Source organism: Lissotriton vulgaris, chromosome 3_1, assembly GCF_964263255.1.
Source record: "Lissotriton vulgaris chromosome 3_1, aLisVul1.2, whole genome shotgun sequence".
NCBI lineage: Eukaryota > Metazoa > Chordata > Amphibia > Caudata > Salamandridae > Lissotriton > Lissotriton vulgaris.
In genome coordinates, this window is record NC_141689.1 from 1,143,242,278 (window position 1) to 1,143,268,850 (window position 26,573).

The 26,573-nt window shown below is 44.8% G+C and overlaps 1 protein-coding gene across 1 annotated transcript in view; it reads left to right on the forward strand.

The window, feature by feature from the left end:
- The first annotated feature begins 9,658 nt into the window (after window positions 1-9,658).
- The window catches only part of SNCA (synuclein alpha), a 680,317-nt gene continuing 663,402 nt past the window's right edge, over window positions 9,659-26,573 (forward strand). Inside the window, exon 1 of the mRNA XM_086963138.1 lies at window positions 9,659-9,836. The gene's annotated coding sequence lies outside the window, so the exon portion shown is untranslated. The remainder of the gene's footprint in view (window positions 9,837-26,573) is intronic.

Below are 26,573 nucleotides of genomic sequence, written 5' to 3' on the forward strand. Positions count from 1 at the left end.
TTATAGTTAACTGGGCTAACTATAACTCAGGCCTCCGCAATGCACTGTTTATGACCTCACATATTACATCAGTCATGACATGGTCAGTGACATCACTGATGACATCTTGAATGACATCACTGATGACATCATCCTCAGAATCTCTGAAGCAGCCACTCATTCCCCATGTAACCCTTCATATACCCACTCCAACTTTCACACTACCATTCTCGAAACCATTGACACGCCTTTACCAGTGCTTACATACCCATTCAATCATTCATAGGTGGACGCGTGAAAACAGATCGGAGCGGCTCGTGAGTCTGGGTCTGCCTCTCTACCTAGCCACAATCTTTTTTTAAACCGCTTGAACCCTGATAAATATTGCCAATTTGCACATTACTTGTACTTTGTGAGATTGCTTCTCTCACCTGCACTTTCTGCTGTGTCCTGCCGCCTACACCCCGGTCCACCATGGGTTATCCCGATTGTTGTGGAGGGTGCAGGCTGACACAGGGAGTAGTACCTCTTGTGTTGCAGTTGAGGGCGGAGCTCCATGGCTAGGTCGGGCTCGCAGCCTATATCTGCAGGAACACTTCTCCGCGCATTTGGATGCGTGAAAACAGATCGGAGCGGCTCGTGAGTCTGGGTCTGCCTCTCTAACTAGCCACAATCTTTTTTAAACCGCTTGAACCCTGATTTTATCTTTTCAATAATCTGTTTGTAAAAGAAATATTGCCAATTTGCACATTACTTGTACTTTGTGAGATTGCTTCTCTCCCCTGCACTTTCTGACGTGTCCTGCCGCCTGCACCCCGGTCCACCACGGGTTATCCCGATTGTTGTGGAGGGTGCAGGCTGACACAGGCAGCAGTACCTCTTCTGTTGCAGTTGGGGGCGGAGCTTCGCGACTAGGTCGGGATCGTAGCCTATATCTGCAGGAACACTTCTCCACACATTTGGACGCGTGAAAACAGATCGGAGCGGCTCGTGAGTCTGGGTCTGCCTCTCTACCTAGCCACAATCTTTTTTAAACCGCTTGAACCCTGATTTTATCTTTTTAATAATCTGTTTGTAAAAGAAATATTGCCAATTTGCACATTACTTGTACTTTGTGAGATTGCTTCTCTCACCTGCACTTTCTGCCGTGTCCTGCCGCCTGCACCCCGGCCCACCACGGGTTATCCCGATTGTTGTGGAGGGTGCAGGCTGACACAGGCAGCAGTACCTCTTCTGTTGCAGTTGGGGGCGGAGCTCCCCGACTAGGTCGGGCTCGCAGCCTATATCTCCCTATGTGCTACCCGTCGTGCAGCGGACATGCGCAGCGGGCGCGCCGCTGGCGCGCCTAAGTTAAGCCCGTCTGCCACCGTCCGCGACCGGCTGGGGCCAGGGGCCATGCACTCTGCCCAATCCTCCCGTCATTACTCCCGAACTAAATTATTGTCACTATGGGCATGCCAGGCCATATTCCCAAACACCAGCAATATTCTGAAGGTAAATGGACTATTATCACCTAAAGTCACGGTTAGACACACCATCACTCTCCCACCAGACCTCCTCCCACGCACTAAACCCCATAGGGACTTTTTCCCTACACCTCCCCCCTCTCGGATAACACAGACCTGTGATAATTTGTCCATCTGGTATCGTAACACTCGATCTATGAAACACCAATTAGAGATATTTTTTCTTTTAGACACTCACAAGCCCGACATTCTGTTTTGAACCGAAACATGGCTAAATGACGAATCATCCCCAGATATGTTGGCGGCCATTCCCAATAACTACTATGCTCTTCAGGCCAATAGATTGGAGTCGAAGGCAGGTGATGGGGTGGCAGCCATAATCTTGAAAACCCATACATTTATGTCCCTCTCCTCCTCCAAAATCCTTCTGGTAGACTGCCTTTTTTTCAAACTTCATTCACCAGCTTCCCCAATTGTTTGTGTGGTAATTTACAGACCCCCCAGTTATATGCCCACCTTTTCTCAAGTCTTTGGAAACACTATTGCAGAACTCGCTTTAAATCATGCCAGACTTCTTGTTATTGGGGATTTCAATTTCTGGCCATGTGATGCACGCGAGTGTCCAATGTCTGTAGCCTTCACAGAGCTACTGAGCGGGATGAACCTTACACAGCATATCAACGAAGCCACCCACACAAAAGGGCATATACTTGACCAGGTCTGGCCATCTAATGTGGAGATCTTAGACATACAGATCACTCCATGTACCTGGTCAGATCATTACTTCATTTCCTTCTCCCTCCCCATCCCCCCCGTGTCAAAACCCCTCACCCAGGGACTGGCCAGGTAAGGAACTAGAGTCGGGTCGACATCGCCGAACTCTGTTCCTTCCTAGCCACCTCTAAACCCCCCAGCCCCCCACCCAACGACCTCCAACCATCTCTCCATGCTCAGGCTGATAACATCAATGCCTGGCTGGCTACAGGCAGAGATAGTTTGGCTCCACTCAGGAAGGTAAACCATAAAAGACCACATGATGCTCAACGCTGGTTCACCAACAACTTGAAAGAGATTAAACTGTCCCTGCGCCAATCAGAGCAAAAGTGGGACATAATTATTGCCCCATAAAGAAATCCTCCTTCGTAATGGCTCTTTTACAACGCCTCAATAACATCGGAATACAAGGAAAAGCACTTGAATGGATCACCTCGTTCCTCACCGGAAGAACCCAGAGAGTCCGCCTCCCACCATTCAAGTCCGAGGCCACTGAAGTCATCTGTGGCGTACCACAAGGATCCTCACTCAGCCCCACCCTCTTCAACGTATACATGAGCCCCCTCGCGGCCATCGCCCGCCAACACAGCCTCAACATCATCTCTTACGCGGATGACACTCAACTAATCCTTTCTCTCACCAATGACCCCAGCACCGCCAAAACCAACCTACACGAAGGAATGAAAGAAGTTGCCGAATGGATGAAACAAAGCCGTCTGAAACTGAACTCAGACAAAACAGAAGTCCTCATCTTAGGTACATCCCCCTCTGCATGGGACGACTCTTGGTGGCCGGAAGCCCTTGGAAAAGCACCCATCCCGACAGACCACGCACGGAACCTAGGCGTCATCCTGGATTCTTCACTCTCAATGAACAGACAAGTCAGCGCCGTATCCTCATCCTGCTTCAACATTCTTCGCATGCTCAAAAAAACATTCCGCTGGATCCCCACCGAAACAAGGAAAACAGTCACCCATGCTCTGGTCACGAGCCGACTGGACTACGGAAACACCCTCTACGCAGGTACTACCGCTAAACTCCAGAAGAAACTCCAACGAATCCAAAACGCCTCAGCCAGGATCATATTAGACATCCCGCGCAACGAACACATCTCTGGTCACCTGAAAGACCTCCACTGGCTACCCGTCAATAAGAGAATCACTTTCCGACTGCTAACCCACGCACACAAATCACTCTACGACATCGGACCCGAATGCCTCAACTCACGACTGTCCTTCTACACCCCCTCCCGCCAACTACGTTCCTCCAGCCATGCCCTCGCCACTGTACCTCGCATCAACAAGACCACCATGGGAGGCAGATCCTTCTCATACCTGGCTGCTAAAACATGGAACTCACTCCCCGCTTACCTTCGCCTTACCCAGAACCATCTAGCATTCAGAAAGCAACTTAAAACGTGGATATTTGACAAGTAATCCTCCTCCCCTTTCTAAGCGCCTTGAGACCCTCTGGGTATGTAGTGCGCTATATAAATTCTCTGACTTGACTTGACTTGACATTCTGAAAGCAAAATCAGATTATTTCCCACAAAAAATTCTCAGTTCCGATAACAAAGCGAAGGAAATCTTCTCCATTGTGGACGAGCTAGTCAAACCCGACCGGATTACCACTAAACCAGCTCCCTCTCAACAGCTCTGCGACTCCCTCAACACTTATTTTTTCGATAAAATAGCCACAATCAAAGCCAGTATTCCCAAGATTGTATTCCCCCCGGAGCCCGCTCAGATATATCACAATCCGCTTTCATTTGACTTCTTCCCACCCATCACACAAGAGACTTTTTTCTCCCTCCTTAAAAAAGTCCACTCTGGTTCCTCCACAGACAGCTGCCCCCCTCACATTGCTTGTGAGATTTTCCTCCAGCTCCCCGAAATTCCATTGTCTCTTCTTAACAACTCCCTGTACTGGCATTGTCCCTAACTGCTTCAAAATGGCAGAAGTATGACCTATTTTGAAAAAAACAGGCGCAGACCCCACCGTACCCAGTAATTTTCGACCCATCTCACTTCTACCGTTCCTGGAGAAAATCCTGGAAGCCTATGTCACAAGTTGCCTTAGTACATTCGTGGAACACTCGCACTACCTGGACCCACACCAGGCGGGCTTTAGACCCGAGCACTCCACTGAATCCATCATACTGGCAGTAATGTAATGATGATACTTGTAAAGCGCACTGTTACCCCATCTCGGGGTGTCCTGGCGCTGAAGACCGCTGGGGAACCCGTCCTGGCTTTCCCTGTGAGATGGTCCCTTCTGGGTATCTTCAAGGTAAAACCAGGCATCCCCGGCGTCTGTGGGGGGCCGTTGTAGAGATGAGGCAAGCTTAATGCCCAGAGTTGCCGAGTGTGATCCCTGGTTAGAGTAGGCACCGAGGCGAGAATTATCGAGTCCGTTGACCCTGGTCCACGACCCTGCCGCGTCGGGAATTGAACCCTGGTCCCGGGCCGTTCTCTGCTTCCGGGTCTGCCTTCTCTAACCAGTGAGCCACACCACTCCACAGTCCATGATGAGCTGAGAAGAGGCGCGGACCATAACATCGCGCAGGCTCTTTTCCTCCTGGATTTTTCGGCTGCCTTCGACACCGTCGACCATAAACTTTTGGTCGAACGTGTCGAGGGCGCCGGTATCCAGGGCATACCCCTAAAATGGATCTCCTCTTTCCTAAGCAATCACCACCAAGCCATCCGCCTATCCGACCTCACGTCGGAAAAAAAGGAACTCACCTGCGGGGTCCCCCAGGGTTCCTCCCTTTCCCCGCTCCTATTCAACCTCTACATCCGGCCACTAATATCAGATCTACGGAGAAGGGGCGTAGCTATCTTCAACTACGCCGATGACATTCTGCTTGTCTTCACCATTGACCCCTCTCCTCCTGCAATCGAAACCTTTCAGTCCACCATGACGTCCATCAGAACGTGGATGAATACAAGCCAACTTAAATTAAACCCAGACAAGACTGAGCTGGTACTTACTAGGCCCTCACTCAACCCCTGGAACCCTAGCTTTTGACCACCCGCCCTGGGCCCTCCACCTACCCCTCTCGGTGCGGTCAATAGCCTCGGGGTCACAATTAGTAGCGATCTTACTTTAAAAACTCAGGTCAATTCTGTAGTCTCCTCCTGTTTTTTCACTTACGCAGGATCCGCAAAATTAGCAAATTTCTCTCCTTTGAGGCCATGGTTCAGGTCACCCTGGCCCTAGTCATGTCACGAATTGACTACTCCAACTCCTTGTACACCGGGATTCCTGCTTATCAGCTGCAGAGGCTTCAGCTGGTTCAGAACCAAGCGGCTAGACTTGTACACGGCCTACCTAAGTTGCACCAGGCTAAACCCCTCCTTAAGGGCCTTCACTGGCTCCCTGTGGCCCAACGTTGCCTCTTTAAGATTGGCTGCTTGACCCACAGAGCTCTATCATCCCATGGGCCAGTCTTCATTTCCAACAGAGTCCAGCGCTACATTCCCCGCCGTACCCTTCGTTCTGCCAATGCTAATCTCCTAAATCCCTTCGCCTTCAAACGCAAGAAACATGGGGGGCTTAGATTTGCGTTCCTTGCACCCCAGTTTTGGAACTCATTGCCACCCACACTACGTCAAATTGAGTCCTACCCCATGTTCAGGAAAGCTCTTAAAACATGGCTGTTCTCCCAGGCCTATGATCAATAAATCACACCCTCTCTCTGTTCACGCTTCCTCATATCCAGCGCCAAGAAACCGTCGGTGAACGAGCGCTATACAAATCCCTTTTATCATATCATATCATACACATACATTCACTCATTCACCCATAGAGTCACTCATACACCCACACACTCACTAATACATCCATTGACATATCCATTCATATACCCATACAGCCACTCATATACTGTCAGACACTTATAGAGCTACTCACACACATACTCACTAACCCATAGAGTTGATTGTACTGCCATTCACTCACCTATATATTCACCTATATATTTGTACACACACCAACTCACTTATTCATACAGATACTAACACATACTCACTCACCTGTGCACTCACTGACACAAATACACACTCACCCATACAGCCACTCTCACAATCACTCACTCACGCATATAGTCACTTTTCTACTCTAACACTCACCTATACTGCCATTCACATATGCAGTTACTCACCCATATACCACTGACACATCCATTCACTCACCAAAACTGCCATACCTACACTCATGCACCCATGCAGCCCCTCACAGACGCACTCATGAACCCATACAGCCACTGATTCACCCACTCACTCATCCGTACAGGGAGTCACACACCTCTCATACACCCCTCATAAACCCATACAGATACTCAGACAACCAATCCATAACCCATACAGCCACTCATGTACCTACTCACCAACCAATGCAGCTACTTACACACAAGCTGACAAACTGATACAGACATACACACAAATTAATCACTCACCAATACATTCACTGAGACATGTATACTCCCTCACTTATACAGTCAGTCATGCACTCACTAATTCATCCATGCAGTTAATCATACACCCACTGATTCACTAATAAACCTTGGTGTATATATATATATATTTAACACTCATAAACCTTTTAGAAACAATCACCGGATGATGTCTTCAGTGATGTCATTTGAGATGTCATCAGTGATGTCATTAGTGATGTCACTGACCATGTGATGAGTAGAGCATTGCGGGGCGCGAGTTATAGTTAGCTCAGCTATATATATATGTAGTGAAAGAATACACTGAAAAATAATGTATATATATTTCTTTCTTTTTTCCTTTATTGCCTCTTTTTCTTTCCATCTTTCTTTCTTGTCATCCTCTTTCTTTCTCTTTCCTTTTTTCTTTCCGTCTCTCTTTTTACTTTCTTTACTCTTTCTTTCTTGCTTTCCTCTTTCTTTCTTTGTTTCTTTCCTTCTGTCTTTCCTTTTTTCTTTATTGCTTGCTTTCCTTCCTTCCTCTTTCTTTTTGTTTCTTTCTCTTTATTCTTTCTTTCTCTCTTTCTTCATTCTTTTGTTCCTCTTTCTTTCCTTGTTTGCTTCTTTGTTTACCTTTGATTCTTTCTTCCCTTCTTTCCATCTTTATCTCTTTCTTTCCTTTGTTGCCTTTTTTATTCCTTCTTTCATTCTTCCCTTTTTCTGTTCTTCCTCTTTCTTTCTTTCCTTGCATCGTTCCTTCTTTATTTCTTTCCTTCTTTCATTGCTTTTTTCTTTATTTGTTGCTGTCTTTCATTCCTCTTTTTTCCTGCTTCTTTCTTTCTTTCTTTCTTTCTTTCTTTCTTTCTTTCTTTCTTTCTTTCTTTCTTTCTTTCATTATTTTTTTCTTTCTTCCATGCCTGCTGTCCCAAAGGCTGATTGGCTTTTTTAAGTCTGTTAGCAAAGACCTTTTGATTTTACTAAAATTATGTGTCTGACATACTTACCTATGGGGGTTTTAAGCCAGACTTTGTTCATTAGTCTGTGGTTCAGCCATTCACATTTTTCTCAATCCACTCCAGCTTGCATCAAGGGGCAATATGTCAGCCGACTTCAGCCATTGGGGGACTTCATTATGAGTTACAGCTTTTTTCACAAGAAATAGAAACTCACCATAAACAATTATGGATTACCACATTCAACATTAACCAAATGCTTGTGAGTCTTGGTTATTGATAGAATTTGTCTTTATTGTGTAGTTCCAAGATAGCTCAGCCAAAATGTTTCACCTTACAAAGGCTTCATCAGGACTGCAAACATGAAGAACATGTAAATGTCACAGATCAATAAACACATCTATGATCTATTGACAGGAAACTATCATTTAAAACAAAAACATTTAAGCTATTAAAAAAATACAGTGCTGTATCCTGTTACATAAGAAAATGAGAAATATTTGAAAACAACATATACTCAGTCTATACCATTGGAAGAGCTAGAAAGCGACGGCATTCCTATACCACTTGTATAAATGTATTCTCTTCTGAGAAATGGAACACCTAGAAATTATATGTGCACATGTTCAGGTATCAAGAAATACCAGAAGACATTTCGGAGTAGGGCATAAATAGACTGAGAAAGTGTGAGAATGGCTCAAGTTCATGAAAGTTGTGCGCACCCAGTTCCTACTTGGTGACTGAAAATGTTTGCATGAGTCGCGAAACAAGGAAAAGAGAGTTAGTGGTGTGAAAAGACCCCAGGCAAAACCCTATGCCTTTGCCCATACAGTCTATAGTGAAGATGACAGCACAGGTTCTTAAAAGGTCTCTTACCAAGAGATCTGAACCATTGGGAAACACAAGGATCTTCTTGACATAAGATATGAGTTACAGCTTGCTGCTCTGTCACAAGGGGCCCTTCAACACACAAAGTAGGTCACTTTAGTGCCAGGAAATAGTACTAAGGCAATTTGGGGGCTTTTAGAGACCAAGACAGCATTTTTGTCCGTAGTGGATGTTTTTGTTTAAATTGAGGAGGCCTCCACAGCTTCCCGAACAATAGTTTGGCAAAAAACATGACAAAATAAGAATTACCAAAAGGCTGGCAGATGACTCCAGAACTGTTGGCCTTGCCAATGCTTGTTTACATTTTGATGTCTATGCAAGTGTCAGGGGTGTTTCTAGGTATGGTATATTTAAATGATTCTAGAACATTCCAGCACTGGAGCCTCAGCAATAGAAGACACCTGAAATGCTTCAGCAGGTGGTGTAAACCGACACCCACTCACATAACTGACTAACCTCTCCACCACACAAATTACTTTCATAATTCACTATACTAATTCACCACTAATCCTTTATGGGTTCCAGAGTAGCGTGCAACTCTCCGAAAAAGCGCTTTGACGCCTCGTCAGGAGTAGTATGCGCTATGTAAATGCAATTACAATACAATACAATACCTCTCGCACATTATTCACGGAGATCATTTGTGATGCATCTGACAGAAACAAAAAGGGAATGAAATATGCGCTGCGCGTCCCCCCTCGTGCCAGCATGATCAATGTGCTTTTGGAAAACGCGGCGCTAGGATAGCACGCACATCCGTTTTAGAAATCATATCAAACACTGATGCTGGAAGAAGCTGCCCTGAGAACGCACAAAAACAGAGATTAATCGTGACAGAGAGGAGGAAAATGCGAAGGGCCCAGCCAGGGCTCGCATGAGTGATGGGAGAGTGGGAGAGTAATGAGGGGGCGGTGTAAACGTGTTTCTTCTCCGCCCTGACAAATCAGCTGTCTGGGGGAAGGTGGAGAAAGGAGGGGTGAGGCTCCGAGCCAGTGCAGGGGGGCGCTCAGAGATCGCTGCTGTTTTCCCATCGTAAAAGTGTTGTGTGTGGAGACGGCATCGGGCAGCAAAGACCGTTGAATTTTTTTCTCATCTTTATTGCATTTTTTCCCTATCCCTTTCACCCCATTCGCCCCACCTACACTTTTTTCCCTCTGCCCCGTCCTCCCTTATCCCTGTTTGTCACTCCTGGGACCTTGCCCCCCATTTCTGTTTTTCGATCGGTTTGACGCCTGTGTCACCACCGATGCACTGAGGGGCGACTTGTTTCGGACTTCACTTCATGCAAATTATCCTTGTCTGCTGGAGCATTTGCATAGCCGTCGCGGGAACATTTCTCTTGTAAGTATGCATGGGGTTGGGCTCCTCAAAGATGCAAAAAAAACCTTTGTGTGTCAATAACCCTATAGTCAGTCTGTTGAGCAGCATTTCTATTTTAAAAGATGATGCATTAAGTATAGGTGTCTGTGTCGCGTGACAGTAGTGAAATGTCGGTGTTTATAATGATGTCCACACCCACAAACGGTGGTTTACCTGTAGCCCGCGGTCTCGGGCTGTGGGGCTGCAAAAGCGCGCGCGCTCCTTCCACAGCTCAAGCGCTCTATTGAAGTGAGCTTGGGAAGAGACGGCAGGTGGCACCCCTTATCCGACTTCCAACACCAATTATGTCACCCGCTGTATGCACTTTTTTTTCCTCTGTTGGTGTTGGATGCCCCTTCACCTCCTTCCAAATGTTGCGCCGTTTGGCTTTAAAACACTCTTCCAGAGCCTGTTGTGTTTCGGTTCATATCGCAGAATGAACAAAGCTCACACGGTTCGTCTTTCCGTGGCCGCCGCTGACACAGGTGGCACAACTCACCCGAACTGATGAGAAAAACATAATTAGAGAGGATACATACCTTCAGTGGTTACAGACAAATATTGACAGGCTGACAGCCCTCTGCTGTGCGTAGACGGCAGCGATCCCGTCTTCCGTTTGCTCATCACCTCACTCAAGCTCTGCTGGGGAGTTAGAAGCTATAATCAAGGTGCAGCAACCCAGGTGTTCGTGGACAGACAAATACAGACGTATCAAGATTTTATCCAAAGCTCCTTTTTGGATCCGGCTGCCTTGTGCATTGAGGAAGGTTTAAGGGCTTACATCATCTATTGGATGCTCGTGCAAGCTGCCCTTCTGGCGCAGGAGTGGCATGTAGTAGACCCTTGTACTCACTACCATTCCTATGTGATTCTTAGAGTTTATCCATTTGTATCTCTTCCTTGAGTGTCTTTACAACTTGTAAATTTGCAATTTTCTCTGTTTGTATCTCTTCCTTGAGTGACTTTACAACTTGTACATTTGCAATCTTCTCTGTTTGTATCTCTTCCTTGTGTGACTTTACAACTTGTACATTTGCAATTTTTTCTGTTTGTATCTTTCATGTAACTCATATAATCCTAAATCCTTATGTATCGCAACTAGTTCTTTTGTAAAGCGCTCTTACACCTTCGGGTAATGTTCGCGCTATATAAAATCACATTAAATAAATAAATAAATAAATAAAAGATCAGAGGGTTCACTAGGGCCACTGGCTTCCAAGGGCTCTCCATGGTATTTCTTACTGCGCTGAATTGTCGCCTTGGCAAATAGAAGGGCAAAACGAACCAACAATGGATTGGAGTCCATCTCAAAAAATGACAGAAGCAACCATATTGTTCTCTCTGTCACCTATTTTCATAGGATGCTTCTGGGTATAGTGTGCTTGGGTTCTAATGGTTACAAGGGTTACAACTGTAGTAAAGCGAACCGTTATGTCACTATAAATCATGAGTAAAACGTATAGAGCAAAAACGCAAGAACATCCTATTCAGTGCTTAACTATGTACTTTTATAATAATTTGTTAGTCACTCGTTTTGCTCCCTCGGTTTCAGCCTGGTATTGAGTAAATCTAATTTGACTGCTTTTGGAGTCTGTGGTGAGCATTCTTACACCAGGTTACACATTCTTTATTTCTTGGTATTTTGCTGACGCTTGTGGAATGCCGGTTCTATTTAACATACACTCCCTGCACCACTTAACATTTTCATGCTCGCACGCCTCCATTACACCTCACAAGCTTACTGAAACAAAGATTGAAACTTAAGATTTAGTCATACCCGCAGCCCTCCAGACATTTTCCTCCCCAACAGCTGCGGCCCGTGCAGGTAAGAGCGGTGGGGCAGGGTGGGGGAGGGGGTGGGGGTAAATTTCGATAGACATCGACGAGGGACAATTAATAATTTATTAAAATTTCCCTTGTGGTCCTCTGTCGAATCCTCCCCCCCCCCCAACCCAGCCTCACTGCCCCACCATTCTAACCTGCACGGGCCGCGGCTGCTCCCCAAATGTTTCTGAGGAGTTCTACGAGTTTCCTGGTGCCTGGGCCTATTAATGGCTCCCCCGTTAAGAAAGCAGGTTGGGCTCAGACAGTGAACCAAAGGACCTGGGTGTGGATGGGAGAGGGCCTTCCTGACAGGATGGCCCACTTACACTTCAAGTAACTTTGCCTACAGCTCACACAAAGGTACATAACACCAGGCCTGTCCTGCCTTTTGTCAGCCCAGACAGTTTGGAGTCCTGACCAGGGAAAGGGCAATAACTTTCTAGAACCAGTACCCCGCTCAAAGACTGGTACCTGCTATAAATATGTGACCATTAGGGCCCTTCTTCAGTACATTCCTGGACCTATGGAAGATTCAGAAGAGCTGCACTATTGCCAAAAACCAAAAAGACTTCCTAGCTGCTTGAAGGACTGCGTTGCTGCTTGAAGGACTGCCTTGCTGCATAAGGGACTGTCTTGCGGTCTTCAGAAGGACAGGTTCTGACTACTCAAAGTGACTCCTAGGGTCAATTGGCTACCTCCTGTGTGAGCTACAGGGACACAACAAGCTTCCAAAGGCCTCCCTGCAACTGCCCAATGACCAGCTACAACTGGACCTGTGTGGACCTGCTGGAGCCCTGCTGCTGGCCTCTCTTGGAGTGGGTTCTAATCCCCAAGAGGCGTCTCTCAGGCCCTCCTCGCTTGGCTGGCATCAGTGGAAGCTCCACCAGGAAGAAAAAGGTGAACATCCTGAAGATGGGCTCCTTGCAGCCAACTTAAATGTGAACTGAACACTTCAGTGAGAGGAACATGGTTTCTCTATCCAGCCCGCACTCCATTGTGGTTGGGCTGAACTTATGACTTTACCCCGGTCTAGCCAGATCAGGTGACCGTGAGTAGTGCTATTTTCTTTTAGGCTCTATTTTCACTAAAACTGTAAAAATTGATTATCTCCGGTTCTTCTGATTGGATTTTTATCATCTCACATCATTTTATTCACTAAATTATACTCTATTTTTCGAAATTGGTTTGGGATTTTGGTATGTTGTGTTTTTACTTTTTTCCTTGTTGCATAAATACTTTACTAATTTACCTGTAACTTAAGCCTGACTGCTTTTGTGGCAAGCTACCAGAGAATTAATCACAGGTTATCTCGATGACGTTTATGCTTCATCATAATAAGGATTCCGGTTGTTGCTTGAGTGTGACTTCCACTCCCATCAACCAATAACCAATAACCCAAATTCTTACAAAGTTCATATCCACACCAAAAGCTACCAAATGTAAATACACGCCGGATCTATTAATTTTCCTGCTTTCCAACTAGGGGCTATGGCGAAGGAGTGACGCCCCACTGCTGTTACCCAGCAGAGGCAACAGTGAAAAATAAAATGAGAATAAAATAATTTAAGCATCATTTTATTTTTCACTGAGCCAGCCGAGTCACAGGGTAGGATGGCACTGTGCAATCCTGGGCTTCAGGAGTAGGAGTGATGGGCACTGCCAAGTGCGCTTGTCGGTTTCACTGGCCGTATTAGGACAACCAAGCCGACATGCGCAGTTAGCATTTCCCCAGCCGGAGCTTTGTTGTACAGCCAGGTGGAGAACCGACACAGCCTCCCAGGCCCTGTCTGAGCGACAAACCATGCTGCTCAGACCAATCCCAGTGCTTCTCTCATGCTGGGTAATAGAATTCCCAGCATGCAAGCAGGGTCAGGATTGACATCTGGGAGTCTGTACAGAGTGCACCAGTCGAGGATTGGGAAAGGAACAAGGCGGTGGATGCAGTGTCAGGTAAGTGATTTTATGTGTTATTTTAACGTTTCCTTTGTGTTTTTATTTTTGTATTCTCCCCGCGCTGCCGTCCTACTATGTCACATTGGGCGCAGCCGCCACTGATTCCAACTTACAGCAAATGGCTCACTCTCTAAACAGCCACTTCTCCAGATCTTACCTCTTTTTAAATTAGTCCCATCTCTCTCCGTTTTCTCTCTTAGGGACTTTGTGACTGTTCAGCCATGCTCCTCTCTCAGTTGTATTTCCTTCAGTATCCGCTCAGGGTCTCTGTCTTTCTTTCTATACGCTGAATCCCAAAGACACATACATCCTTTCATATAGCTTCTCTTATCATCTATTAATCGATGATATGTAAAAAAGCTCTCCGACTATCTCACACCCATTCGTGACTGAATATTTATCCATTCCATTATGCTCAAGTCTTCCGGACAAACGTTACTTTCTTCTTTACTGAATCTACGAATATTCCAATTCCTATTCCATTTCCCCCTTGACACTCTCATCCTTGCACCTTCAAACACAAAAAAATGATTTTAGATTCCTGCATTACTACACGAATACCAAATATCCACAATCTTTGCCCCTGCATCCCCTTCCCTACTACTACAATTCACTTCCCTGCTCTCTTGTTCTGAGCAGGTTGGGAAACTGCAACGACCTGGTAGATGGCATTCGTTAATTCTCAGTCCTTCAATCCAATAAGATTCTTAAACACACTGCTACTTCTGGCTATTATTTGCCTTATTAAATCATCTGGTTTTAAGCAAAAACAGGGAAACATACAAATTGCTAATTTTTGTTTTTCAATTCTGTGAATGATCTATTCCTCCCGGCAATTTATCTTGAATGTTCTGTGGCATGATGTTCACTCATTACGGCTACTCACACCAGGGGCGGCTCTAGGCTCATGGCGGCCCTGGGCAGGGAGCGTAGGTAGGGGCCCCCGAAGAGGGGGTCTGGGCGGGGTGGAGCCCGGAGGCCAGTGAAGAGGGGGGCCAGGGTGTTTGGAAGTGGAACAGAGCCGGAGGCCGCCAAATCCCTGCCAGGGACCGCCATGCAAATATGTATCCATCCTCAGAGGATTATTATATTAAGGATATATATTGGCGTGGTGGCCCCTGGGGTTTGGTGGCCCTGTGCAGGTGCACAGCTTGCACATGACTAAGGCCGCCCCTGCTCACACCAATCGCCTGGATTGAACTCCGAGTTCAACTGCGCCCCATTTTCTCTCTTCCCTCTTTCAAATACGGCTTTAGAGTTACCTAATTATAGTTGAAATTAGACTCAACTAATTTTTACCAAAACACCCTTGTAGCACTTCAACCTCTCGTATCCTCTGATGTAAATATGTAGATATGTATATATAGTAAGGTGTCTAGCCTGTATATTAATAACTGTTTAGCTAGCCTGCATTTGTGGCTGCCTGTCTACAGCTATCATGCATCTAACATACAGAAATATGTGTTATTACACAAACTCTATTATACATTTCACACAGTAGTTATTTTCAAAATGAATATATCTTGCTCAGTTTTATAAATAAATACATTATTAAAACAAAGAGAATACTTTCCTAGCTCCCGTTGGCCAAGTTAGCTTATTCAAGGCTTAACTATTGTATGACTCATTACAGATACCACAATTGTTAGAAAACGCGCACATTTTTTAAAGTTGTTTGAAAAGGTGTTCTCTTAGAGTCAGCAGAGTTTTACCTGTCTGTTGCACATCTTAACTGAAGTGGTAAGATGATCTTGGCTAGAACGCATGAGCAGAGAGGAGCCACTAGCAAAGCCACGAGCCAGGAGCAAAACCAACCAATGGAAAACATTGATTGTCACATGCTTTGGGCACCAATGCAAAAACAGTAGAATGCCAACAAAAAACTTACCTTACAATAAATGACGGCATCCGGAGTATGCCTCAAGCACTCATGCCAATCATTCACTCTTACCCCTGAGTTGCCACTCCTCATTGAACGCTGCATGAATATTCCAGTGCCCGGCCAATGCAGGCCTCGGGGTTGCATACCCCTTTTTACGAGGGAACTGGAACGCACCACCGGCTAGCAGCAGTCTTTAACTTTGAACATCCCTACCTCAGATAGATGCCATTTAGGGTTCAATTCCAGACAGGACTGTCCTCCGATTTTAATTAATTTTTTTATGCCCCCTTTAACAATACTGCCAATTCTAGGGGAACCACACATTCTGTCTGGAATGTAATACATTTTTGTTATATCTACATGGGGCCATCCGCAGGACTTCGTGATGGCTCTGCTCAGTGACACACACCCTGGCAACCTGCCTCAAGGACGCTACACGGCTCCCCTGCCGCATCTTTATCCTCCCGCTCTCACCTTGGGTACTGCCCTCCTCGGCAGACAATTTCTGATTGAGAGTCCACCACAACAGGCCATTATTCACCCCCTATTACGGGTAAGGAAGAACTAGTCTATCTTGAACTACACATGTATATCATACTCCCCCCTTTTTTAATTTTATATGTGCAGGGATCAGAACGCCAGGCTGATATTATACTCCTGCATTTGAATTTACTCCTGCATATGTTCCCCAACTGAGAGTCCGCCCATCATGTCCTCCATCAACCCTACATTAATGGGAAAGTGTTTTCAGACCTATTCTCTATCAGTTTTTTATTTCTCAAAAATTCCTCCTTATGCATTACCCTTAGAATCCCACAGGGTCCAGCATGGCAAGTTGATATCCATACCCCTACCAAATGTCAGCATTGGCCATCCAGTGGCCTTATTGAAAGCACTAGACCATCAAATCAAACCACCAGTATGCATCACCCTTTTACACCTCTACTTATGAATCATCTGAGTCGAGTAGTAATTTCTAAAAATCTCCTTAGCCCCCCAGGTTAATCTCTGTCCTAATGAGATTCTGATACCTGATAAAGGGTCAAAACTCATTTGACACCAATAAAGACAGACCTTATTCCTGTGTGAATTAAAACTGGGATTGTACCCACTGTGTTAGAAATATATGTAATGCATTTTGACTTTCTTTCAAAGTAATAACCAATATACCATGTATGTTTGTTCACATTGTCACTTTTTCTTCTTTGATGGTTTTGGTTCTTAGCACTTGGGATTCTTCAGTAATACCTCTTCACCACTTACTTGAATATTCATTGTGTGATTCAGTATCTGTTATTCATGAAATAATAAACTTTGATTCAGCTGAATCTAATTTATTCTAAATGCTGGCTGGCTTTTCTTTAGGATTGAACTGTAACATAATTTATTTCTGTAGAAACATTATTGCCCCCTTGTGTACCTTATTGTTTGCAACTTCATCACTCTTCCCTCTCTTCTTCCTAAATCAGTCTTTTTGTTCTAAATTTCATACATTCTTGAGTCTCTGCTGTGCTTTTAATGTTTAACTCCTGCCCCAACACCCAATCCTTAGCCTCAGCTTGTGGATGCAGATGAAATTGCAACTTTCAGCTAATCTGGGCCAATCAGCAAACAGTGTAGTGTGATCTATGTGTTCTTGGGTTTCCCAGAAGAAGGCCTTTTGTTGCCTCTTCTCCCGATGGTAGGGATGCAATCTTTCTCTTAGATAGCAGGGGCCTTTTTGCTCGCATGCTCTGTAGGCAAATGTTAGGGCTTTAAATCTGATCCGGTTGACAATTGGTAGCCAATGAAGACTGTGCAGGGGAGCCGCGACACATGAGTGAGCCATAATCTCCATAATCAGCTAATCTGTGGCATTCTGAATATTCTACAGGCAGTGGAGCAGGTACACTTTTAGACCTAGGTTGTGTAATCATGTTTTGAAGGTTACCCTGGCATGGATGGCGGATTAACGGCTTTCCCCAGGAATCAAGTGGATCATTTTGCTAACCGATTTCAGCGTGAGGTAGCAACTGGCTGACACAGCTGTAACCTGAGGTTCAAAAGAAAAGTTGGAATCAAACTTGACCCCAAGATTTCTTACCACAGATGAAGGGGTGGGAAGGGAGTCTAGCTCAGTGGGCCACCAGCTGTAGGTGTCTGGGTGACTGTCGGTGTAAAAAAATAGGGTCTCTGTTTGGTCAGAGTTCAATTTGAGGCAGCTCACATTTATCCATTCGCTGACACCACTCAGACAACTTTCCAACTACCCAGAATCCTTGATTACCAGCACATACCCAGCCTTCTTAATCTTAACATAGAATACTCATTTGATTTCAATATACCAAACAACTTGATCTTCTTATTGTAGAACGTTTTCAATGTCCTATCTTCACAATTGATACCACATTCATCATTGTGGTAAGCAGCATTCAATAGTTCACAGACTTTTGTGGAGTGCATTTACATTTTATTAGATATAACCTTTTGTGATGGACTTCTCATTTTCACTTAAATATTTGTGCCAGTTATGCACCCTCAGTATGATAATTGGACTTCACACGAATATGTAGTTGAAGCTATGCCTTTTCGCCAGGGCTACTTCTTGCACTTTTCGATCTTGCATTCACGTTGGACCGGGAGAAAACATAGGAATGAGTGCACAGAATATATGTAACTACATGTCACCTTATTATGTTCTCTCCATCTTTTTGTTCAGATACAGAATCCCAATATAGTAAATAATTAGCTCCTTGCATTTACCCATTCGCATACTGCCGATCGAAAAATAAACAAAATAGTACATAGCCTATCACTGTCTAAAATGCCCCACATTATCAAATTGCACTCTTTTCTTAGCCCTCAAATTCGGGAGTTGGGTGGGGAGTCTGAAGGGTCTACAAGAGTAATATCAACACAACAATAATTTTTATTGCTCAAAATATCATTACTAAGAAAAGAAGTATAGAAATCGTGGGCGGCTACTGCCAAAATAAAGTGGTGAGGCATGTGGTGGCAAATAATAAAAAAACACGTACCTGCCGCTCGGGTCGCCTCGGTATTCTTCTCTTCCCAGAAGACACCCAAGGGCCAGCACAGGCTCCCGGACTCCCCACCCAATTCAGGCACTCCTCTCATGCACTGAGAGCAGTGTCAGGATTGGTCTGAGCTCCCTGATTAGGCTCTCACTAAGGGACTGAGAACCTGTGCCATTTCCCCACTGGACTGTAAAATGCCGCTGGGTTGGAGATAGCTAATTGTGTATGTCGGTTTGGGCGTCCTAAGGATGTCTGAGTCGGAGTTCGTGGAATTCCCCTACACGTAACTCTGCAAAGTGACAAAATAACTCTACGGAGTTCCGGCTGTGGCGAAGTGCAGTGCGAAATGCCTTTCGTGCTAATCTTCCTGATGCTCGAGTAGAAATTTTACCCGAGCGGCAGCTTGCGCTCGCCAACATACTGTTTTTCTGCACTCCGTGAGCCCCACGGACTGTGGAGTGCAAAAAACTCTGCAAACACTGCAAATGGAGTGGAGTTCACTGCCCAGGCCTAGTCCTAGGATTAACAGCCAAACCGACATGCACACTGGATGGCTGGCCCCAACCCTAGACTCAGCAGCATTGGCTGTCAGTGAAAAATAAAATGATAATAACATTATATTCTTACTGCTTTTTTTCCCTCTGCAGTGGTGCAATGCTCCTCCGCCTTTACAGAGGAGCCGCCGCTGATAGAACCAAAAGAAATATAGTATATATACTGATGTTGAGGGATCATCTATAGTGCCACCAAAAATGATCATCATTTGCCAGTTGAGAAATTCTTAGTGTGGCTATCTACCATGACCATCAAGGATGTTATCAAATTGATTTAAAGTTTATTAGAACATTGGAATGTTGGGAGCTCCATTGAAAACAATGGAGTGCTCTGGGCTTATAATGGTCGGTATAAGTCTGGAGCCCAACATTCCAATGTTTCTTTGTTCACAGCTCTGGCTGTGAACAAAGGCTTCAGGGAACCTGAGGGGATTCCAATTTCCTCACGCTCCCAAAAGGCTTTGTTTTTTTTGTTAGAACATTCTGTCCTCTAGTAACAGAATGTTCTAATAGCCTTATAGCCCTTCGTAGATGGGCTATACCGCTATTAAAGTCCCTCTCCCTTGTTAAAGGCCCTCGCCTTTGGCTCGGGGCCTTTAACGCTGGAGAGGGCCTTTAATAGCCGGTATAGCCCTTTACGGCGGGCTATAAGGCTATATCAGATGGTTTCCTCAGTCATAAACATGGCCGGTATCCAATCTTCCATATTACAAGTAAGACATGGCTTGGTAGTTCGGACTGGACTGTTCCCATGGGGCACAGGGTCAGAGCTGATTTGCATATAGCCAGTGTCTAACCCAGGGTGGTGTGGAGTGCAAAAAAACGATGAATTTAGGCCCAGATCCTTGTACTGGGGTGAATGTATAACATTGTTCTACATTCTGTCCATCAACTGTGTTTTTTGCAATATTACAAGTAAGGGCAGGCAGAGAACTCTGCTCCGCCAGCGGAGTGTGAGTTTTTCAGGGAACCTGAGGGGATTCCAATTTCCTCACGCTCCCAAAAGGCTTTGTTTTTTTTGTTAGAACATTCTGTCCTCTAGTAACAGAATGTTCTAATAGCCTTATAGCCCTTCGTAGATGGGCTATACCGCTATTAAAGTCCCTCTCCCTTGTTAAAGGCCCTCGCCTTTGGCTCGGGGCCTTTAACGCTGGAGAGGGCCTTTAATAGCCGGTATAGCCCTTTACGGCGGGCTATAAGGCTATATCAGATGGTTTCCTCAGTCATAAACATGGCCGGTATCCAATCTTCCATATTACAAGTAAGACATGGCTTGGTAGTTCGGACTGGACTGTTCCCATGGGGCACAGGGTCAGAGCTGATTTGCATATAGCCAGTGTCTAACCCAGGGTGGTGTGGAGTGCAAAAAAACGATGGATTTAGGCCCAGATCCTTGTACTGGGGTGAATGTATGACATTGTTCTACATTCTGTCCATCAACTGTGTTTTTTGCAATTTTCACCCCGAGTGTGCTGGGTATACTCAGACGTGAGTCCCAGGCTCTACACACCACTGGAGTCAAGCTATCCAGGCTGAATGAAGGCTGATAGCCAGAAACCGGTCCTTGGATGCTTGATTCCGGTCTGGGAAAGACATGGCTTGGTAGTTCAGACTGGACTGTTCCCATGGGGCACAGGGTCAGAGCTGATTTGCATATAGCCAGTGTCTAACCCAGGGTGGTGTGGAGTGCAAAAAAACAATGGATTTAGGCCCAGATCCTTGTACTGGGGTGAATGTATGACATTGTTCTACATTCTGTCCATCAACTGTGTTTTTTGCGTTTTTCACCCCGAGTGTGCTGGGTATACTCAGACGTGAGTCCCAGGCTCTCCACACCACTGGAGTCAAGCTATCCAGGCTGAATGAAGGCTGATAGCCAGAAACCGGTCCTTGGATGCTTGATTCCGGTCTGGGAAAGACATGGCTTGGTAGTTCGGACTGGACTGTTCCCATGGGGCACAGGGTCAGAGCTGATTTGCATATTGCCAGTGTCTAACCCAGGGTGGTGTGGAGTGCAAAAAAACGATGAATTTAGGCCCAGATCCTTGTACTGGGGTGAATGTATAACATTGTTCTACATTCTGTCCATCAACTGTGTTTTTTGCAATATTACAAGTAAGGGCAGGCAGAGAACTCTGCTCCGCCAGCGGAGTGTGAGGAGTTTTGCCTACTCTGCGCTCCGCTGAGAACGCAGAGTTTAGGCAAAACTCTGACTTTGCAGCAGAGCTGAGTTAGCCAGCCCCTCTGACAAAAATAGGCTCCCTGCCTCCACCTGCTCTAGTAAAAAATATTTTAAAAAATGTAAAAAGGAAAAAGGCATTTACCTCTACTGTGGCATCTCTGGGCCTCCCTCCTCCTCCTCGCCGTGGTCTCTCTTCCACAAATCCCTACGTCGGACGTACGTCTTGGTAGGACTGCACACGTACGTGCGTGTGAGGAGGCACAGTTCTCGCAAGACGTACGTCCGACATAGGGGTTTGTGGGAGAGAGATCACGGAGTCGAGGAGGAAGGCAGCCCAGAGACACCACAGCAAAGGTAAGTGTTTTTTTCTTTTTTAATTTTTTTATTTGTATTTTTAGTAGAGGGGATGGAGGAAGGGAGTGGAGCGGAGCGGAGTTCCATGTAGTTTTTCCTAACTCCGTTCATCTCTGTGTAGTGGCACTACGACAGCTCTGCCCAGGGTGAATTACAAGTTCAATAGGCTACTATGCACTTTAATAAGGCAGACGGGATATCTGTCATGTTTCAAACGGAGTAAACCATCCTCCAAACTCTAAATCAAGCTCATAATTTTCATCGCTCAGTAATGTTTACTTTTTCTATGCAAAACAATATAGTTTTATTATAAAATCAAAGTTTACAAACAAAACAGATATTCCTATTTTCTGGCATCTATTGTAGATCCAATGTATCTGTGGACTTTACTAAGGACCATGAATTATGAGGTACTGGGTGGCATTGCGCTAGGTGCCAGTCTTGCTGTTACCTGAGTGTGAAAAGACTGCGCTATCTAGAAGTATTCAATTTGTCAGTAAACACCTACAGTTCATTGATGTTCTGAATCAGGCAATGCTAGGTTTTCCAGGGGTCTCAATTACGCCAACCATAATTTTCTCAAAGGCTTGTACAGTTATGTAGTTTGTTATTGTAACAGGACAATGTACTATCCAGAAGCTTGTTGAACAATGATCTGTTATCCCTGCACTGAGAATCCTGAGATGGCAGGTTGCTTTATGTTGTCTGTGTTGATTAATGATCAAGATCTTCAATTAAACAACTTTGATGTACGACTAGTCCCAGAAGAAATAAATTACATAGGAATGCACATGGATGACTTGTTTAATACAGAAAGTAATCAACCGCAGGAAGTTAATGAGGAGAGTTGTTACCCCATAAAGGAAAGAAAGGAACCCTGTGCACTGAAAGACTGTAGGAAGTGGGTGCCCATTGGCAACTTTTCCCGCAATAAAAGTCTGACCTTTGTATCTTCCAGAATTCAGCACTGCACCCCCTCTCACCAACTTAGATCGGCTCATCACAATTTACTCATGGTGCCAATAGCAAAAGAAAGAGGTTAGGATGGGTCAGACCTTCGGTATTAGCCCCCCTCACCTTGAAAATCCCCCCCCCCCCCATATTAAAGCATTATACAACTGTGTAAGTGCCAGGAAACTTTTAAAAGCCTGGCTGTTTAAACAAGCTTATGTCTAACCTGAATGCTAGTTGTTGTCTTTTGCGACTTAGCACCAAGAGTCGTTTTTTGAACATGCGCTGTACAAGATGCCTATAACATAAGATAACATAACAACAATATCCTAACAAAGACACAAGTATTGACTACTGGCAAAAGTGACACCTAGCAGAGGAGAAGACAGTACCAACCCAGATTGCAGAGGAGAAGACAGTACCAACCCAGATTGCAGAGGAGAAGACAGTACCAACCCAGATTGCAGAGGAGAAGACAGTACCAAACCAGATTGCAGACCAGAACAAGGCTAGATGTGTACTAGGTTAGATACAGATACAAATTACATAGCTGGTTAAAGCTCCTTAGATTATAAACTTCTCAAGAAGATGAAGTGCACTGAGAATATGCACAAAAACATGGAAGTGGAAACATGAACAATACACACAGCCTGAACTAATGATGCTGCCTTATCATTTCTCAAGCTCTTCACTTGGATGCAAACTTGACAATCATGATTAAAACATCTTGATTGACAACAAACACGGGTAACTGGCATTAACACAAAGAATATACTGTCCTCTCATGGTAAAAGGTGCAGTTCGACTGATCATCATCATTGCAGTCAAGAAAAAGCTGATCTTCTATAGAGCTGCCTTTAACTTGAAACTTGAGTACATCATTGCTAATAGGTAAATCTTCTTTGAAAATAGGAATTTAGGTAATTATTGTATTATACACTGTGATGTGTTTCAGTCATATTTGACGGAATTCAGAATGCTATTTTTGATGTGATATGGTGTTTTAGTATATGTGTAACTACACATAAGTCTTTAGATAAAGTATACTGGTGTAATAGGTACATACCAATGTGTTTTTATTACATTATATCTGACTAGGACTTATACTGTGATATTTGATAGATATACATTAATTTTACTTAAAGAGTGTTGTAAAATGAAAATCTCTTACTGTGATACCTGATGGAAGTAAATGTAATTAATGGAAAGAACATTCTTAAAAGGAAATACAAATTGAGGTAATAATTGAATCTTAAATTGGTTCATGTTTGAGTGTTATTTGATGGAATGCAGTATGTTGTATCTGATGTAATAGGGGTTTTAACCATGGCATGTGTGTAACTACACAAATGAAATACTTGTAGGCCGATTGGCGCTTAGGCAATACATTTATTAAGAATATAATTTTCATTTGCCCCTCGCGATTCTTTCTGTGTATGGGTTACATGCTTAGTTTGTGGAGTTTCCTCTGTGTGAGAAGTTGATTGTATTCATTTGATACTTCTTGTAAATGTAGATATGGGTCAGTCCCTGTTACACTGCCAATTTCAGCCTGCTTTTCCTGTGCTGCCCAACACTCAAGACACAGCTGCGGGATATCCCATACTCCTGTAACCTCTTCTTGCAGGTTCTGACTCTCCTCTATTTGTAGGCCAGGCCACAGGCAGACCTACAGCTCTGTAGAAAGGTGTGAAGTCTTCAGGTGATGTTTCCTCACCACTGAGAGACAGCCTATTAAATAATCCAGCACTGGATCTCTGCAGTCGTTTGAGTACTCTGAGGAACACTTCTTCCCTTGGTCAGTGGTAATTTGGAACTGGAACCACGTGGGATGGTCAGAGCCACACTCATGTAAATTGTCCAGATGTGGCATGTTGACCCTGCTGTCAATATATGGAACTGGCTTTGAGCAGTTTGTTTTATTAGATCCCTTTTCCTTTTGCAGGGCAGACATATTATTTGCCAAAGGTCTTGATTTTTTCAGCAGATAATGAAGCTGCTGTCTCCAAATGAAGCACCTAAACATTAGCACAGTGAAGTGTGAAGACTCTGTACTTGGCTGTCATCAGACATCTGGAGTAGCATTCAGGAGAGAGAGAAAGAGGGCAAGCCCTATCTAGAAGAGCACCTCTATTTAACAATGAAAACTGCAGACTCACCTTGTTTTCAACACTTTCCGCCCACATGGTAATGCCCAAGAAGAGATCATTATCATAATCCTGATAATAGGTCACAATTGAACAACTAAGGCAGCCCTTTCTTCACACTGCAGCACATCATTGTCTGAGGTCACACACTCTAGATTTGGAATACAAGCAATACACTAAGAATGCCTGGGGAGGCTGTGCATCCACCTCTCTCTTGTACTATGTGTCCCAGGGGTTTCCAAAATAGATTCCACTGGTCTTTACAGCCACAAACTACAAAGAATATATAGCCCCATAGCAGTCCCCAACCATATAACATGCTTACAGGTCACTCAAGCATAACTTTACTAGTACAGAGCTTGTGGACACCATTGAACATCACTTGTGTCCCTTCATAGAAAAAGGTCTGGTCAGTGCTAGCATTCACGAAAATGGTCCACCACTAATTAATGTATGCGACCCAGGACATGGACAGTAGCCCTGTGTCGACCAGAGAGCACCATTGGTGTGTGTCTCCACACCACAGTGCTAGGCTCTGAACTAATCAAATGTGTCAGACTGAGTGCACACAGGTGCTGGTAAACAAAATACAAGGATACAAGGATACAAGATAGCCTACAACTGAGATTACCCAGGGCAGGGGTGCTAGCCTGTAATACTATGCAAGGAAGGTTCCCATCTCAGCAACAACAATACAGCAAAGTATTGAGCTTAAAAGCCAGAGAGAGGAGACTTGGCTTATGATTGTTAAGTTAAAGGTGGAAAACACATGTGATGATGGAAGGATATAGGAAGGCTTTTCATGTTTTCTCTTTTCATTTCACAAATTAATATGCAGCAAAATGACAGGGAAGGTATGAAGAACTTATACATTATTATTTTGATTTACAGTTCAAATCTCTTTATTGCATTTTAGCAAAAGACAAGTAATATACAGGGAGTGCAAGGCTCTGCTTCAACACTTTACAGTTTGCCTGAGTCACCAAATCGCAACAGTCCCTCCCTGCCACTACACCCTCCCACTCTGGGGTACTCACTTCAAAGTTCTTTATCCTATAGGGCTCTACATTACATTGGTGGCCTTGCTCTGGTCGGTAGTGTTGGCCTGTGGAGTGACCACTACCCCCATTAACCTCTAAGCGAGGGTATCTAGGGCATGTTAGCTCTCTAAATTCCATGGACAGCAGGGTGCCACAGCTCTCTCTATGAATTGTCCCTGGCGGTGAGGGTGAGTCTCTCCATGCCCAGTGTACGCTAAAAACAGTTCATCCAACCCAGCTGTGTCCGAATTTCATCAATACCCCATGTGTTAAGATATTCTGAAGGGGGTCTCCCAACACAAGTCCAATGTGGGGCTCCTATGGTTTTTTGAGGGGAAACATAAGGGCATAGGGAGCCCTAAAATGATATATGCAGGGAAGCTGAGTGCTGAGGTGTGCATCCATGTCAGATAAGATTGTGTCCCAATATCATAAGAGTTAGGGGCAATCCCAGAGTAGATGAAGCAGAGTCCCGGGGGACCCTCATCCCCCCCAGCAGTCCGCACTTCTTGTATGGTTGTCTCTATGAAGGCACACTGGTGTAAGATACCAATAGGTTGTAATTTTGGTAGTAGTCTCAGTGCTAGCTATATTTTGAGCCGTGTGTCATGACCTATGGTATATTTCCTTCCATTCCTTCTGTGAGAGGTTCACCCCAATTCCACCTTCCAGGGCCTCTGACCCACTATCTTAGTCTGTGGGATGGCGTGATGCAGTAGTCCATACAGGTCTGTGATGAGTCATTTGTCAATGTCTTTATAACTAGCCACCTTTCGAAGGGGGTGAGGGGCCTCTGCACCCCAGCACATATTGTT